The sequence below is a fragment of the Lepidochelys kempii genome, chromosome 1, assembly GCF_965140265.1.
Source record: "Lepidochelys kempii isolate rLepKem1 chromosome 1, rLepKem1.hap2, whole genome shotgun sequence".
NCBI lineage: Eukaryota > Metazoa > Chordata > Testudines > Cheloniidae > Lepidochelys > Lepidochelys kempii.
This window is the reverse complement of record NC_133256.1, coordinates 315535003-315538214: the sequence shown is the minus strand read 5'-3', so window position 1 is coordinate 315538214 and position 3212 is coordinate 315535003. Positions and strand designations below refer to the sequence as shown.

Below are 3212 nucleotides of genomic sequence, written 5' to 3'. Positions count from 1 at the left end.
GGAATACTTGGATCAGGATCTAGACTTAACCAGCTTGGTAACTTCTGTGATAGGGGAAAAAAGTGGAAATGCATGGGGAAAGTTAGTGTGAATTTTTGATAAATTGCCAGGATCCCATTATAGTAAGAGGAGGAGAAGAAGAAAATCACAAATTCAGCAAGGAAAATACAATGAAAATAAGTACTTGCCCAGTATAGGACCCAATATGCCTACCATTTCCTGTAAGGTGTTGAATGTCCTCAAATCTCACTGGAGATATCACTGAGGGTATTTCCTCCTACCTCATGGTGGTATTGTGAGGATAAACATATTAAAAAATAATGAGATCTTAAGATACTATGTAAGTGGGGCTATAGAGAGACTCTCAGCACCTTGTAGGATTAGGCCTCAGATAAAAGAAGCAAGGAGTTTGGGTTCTCTTTGCTCACACACCTTGTACAATGTCCATATTTGCTCTGATATGCTGATTGATTGTTATTTGTAGCTTTGTTGAAAAGTGATTGCCAAGAAGCATTTTGACACCTGTTAGGCTTGTACAAATACAGGTTTGCTCATTGAAAAGAGAAGAAGTTTTAAGCATTTGAAAGACATGTCTTGTTTTATGCTTGTATTCTATTTTACAACACTGGAAAGAGCAAGGGAAAAACTTTGAATCTCTTCAAGGTGAAGGGTGTAGATCTGGATTCAACACCCAACTTGTGTAGTTTTGCCTTTTTGGCAGGTGGAGCTTGGAAACTGCTTTGTGAATTTCATAGAAATAACAATGTGGATTTTTATGTTCAGATATGCAAATGATTTCCTATGGGAATTGAAAAAGTAGTAAATGTAAAACCCCTGATGGAATTCTTACTAAGGAAACCTTATACTTCTAAAATTCCTGTTTGATTAATATTACAGACCAACTGTGTGTGTGTCTCTATAATTACGACAATGACTTCTTCAGGTTATATTCTCAATTGGTAATTAAATAGTTCTACTCCTTTCCAACAATCTAAAGGTTTAACAGATCAGTCAACAGAGCTAGATGAGCCTCTTGGCTGATCCCAGAGTAAATGGCAGGGAATTGCTTTGCCATCCTAGGAACAGCTCCAGGAGGGAATTGCGCCCTTTATGCCTCCCCCTCCTTCCCTGCCAACTTCATGCAGTGGGAAGTATAGAGCAAGATACCCCTGGTGACTCTGGCAGGCCAGACTCCAGCTCTTTCCCAGGCTGCAGGCATTAGCTAAGAACTGTCAAACTTCTAGGTGGAGACTAGAGCAGTTCACCTACATGTTAGTTTTGCTCAAAATAGGCATTAGTCTTACAAGAATATATTTAGTGTTTAGATTCGATGAAATGCCTAAGTTGCTGCATGCATTAATTTTATTTGAAATATCTTTATTCTATGCTATAAGAAAATATCAGTGTTTTGCTTTATAACTTTGAAAATGCTTTCTCTGAACTTGTGAACTCGGGCACAGGAATCATTTTACATGCCCATTCAGAAGGACAATCAAAATCAGATGGGTCATCAAGGATCATTGCAATATCAAGGATTAGTTAACGGCCCTTTTGCACCTGGGAAATGCTACATACAAAGAAGCTCATCCTGTGGGCTTGAAGCTGAATGAAGGGTACGAAACAAAGTCATAGGACAATTTTCCATGTTTTTGGCCATTTGAACTTTGAAGGGCCAGAGACTCTAAACTGAAGCTGGAGATCCCCAGAGTCTGCCTTATGGGTCTTCAAGACACTTTGAATTGACAGGTCACTGCAACTCTGTCACTCTTAGGATTTAGATGGTAACTCATTTGTGTGTATATGTTTGCTTGCTTTAGCCTGTAAATAACTCTTCTTATTCCTTTTTCTTAATAAATAATAAACCGTTAGTCAGTTTAGTACAGGACTTGCTACAGGTGTTGTCTTTTGATATAAGATCTAGGGTACCGATTGGTCTCTTGGGACTGAGAGCAAACTGAATGCAGTGATTTTTTTTTTCTCCTCTGTGGGTGTGACCATTTATCAATAAATCCAGTTTGTCTGGATGTCAAGATAGACTGGAGAGTCTAAGAGGGCTGTCTGTGACTCCACAGTAAGACAGTTATAGTTATCCAGGAGTTCACATTTGTTACTGGCTTGATGAAATCTAATTATAGAATACACCACCAGTTTGGGGCATCTACCCTATTTTTGACAGTCTGCTCTAAAAAATTGGGTAGAAACTCATAAATGTTCCTCTCCATGGAAATCTTTAGTAAAAGGTGAAAGATTTATACGATCTGAAGAGAAACCAGGTAGGCACTCACAATCATGAGCCACTCCAGACAGCGTGACACTCCTGTTCTCTCCAGTGCAGCCAGATCTGCAATCTGGACAGCTCTGACTATGCTAAGCTGAGAAGGGTGGTGGGCCCTTAGTTCCTAGCTCCTCTAGGTAAGAGTTGTGGGCAATCTAGTCCTACATAAATGCACTAGTCTAGGGTGCAGATACCTAGAAAACTAGGAGAACATATTAGGAAATGATTTTTTCCTGTGGAAAAACTTCAAAAACAAAACACTTCTCTCTTCTTCAATCTTCAGTATTTTTTGTTTTCCTTTAACAAAACTTTTTCAAATAAAATCAGACTTTTTTTATTGCAAAATAGCCACTTTCCACCAAAAAACGTTTAGACAGAAAATTTTCAACCAGCTTTAAGAACTTGGTAGAAGAAAACACTGTCTGAACAAATAAACCGAATGGAATTAAAACCATGATGGGTATGATCCTTCAACCATTACTCCTGGGAGCAGTTGTTAGTCAGTGGAAGTGCTCTTGCAAGTAAACACTGGGGGACTGGGCTCTTAATTTTTGTATTATAGGTTTTTTAAAAAAGTGTTTCTTGCAGCTGAGCAATGAGAGATTTATTTTATTCTTTTCAGGGAGATGGTATATGAAGATTCACACAACTTGTTTTATTTATAGTGTGTCCAACTGGTTTCCTGGAAGCCTTTGGAAGCTGGTATGAGGGTTTATTTGCTGGGGGTTCTTGCTTAGTGGAAAAAATATATCCCCTACTTGAGTGGATGAGGAATGAGAGGGAACAGGGATCAAAACTGAGGGGATATGGCAGAGTATTATTCAGTTAGTTGAAACGGTAAAGGAATTAACTTCAGCTGTGTTTGTACCCTGCCCCCATCACTTTTCATGAATATCTCAGTGATTTCACAGACAAACATTGGCTAAAACACTGAATC

The 3212-nt window shown here is 38.7% G+C and overlaps 1 pseudogene; it reads right to left on the bottom strand.

Moving 5' to 3' along the window:
- Positions 1–2171: 2171 nt before the first annotated feature.
- On the bottom strand, positions 2172–2277 carry LOC140905678 (U5 spliceosomal RNA; annotated as a pseudogene).
- Positions 2278–3212: the final 935 nt, after the last annotated feature.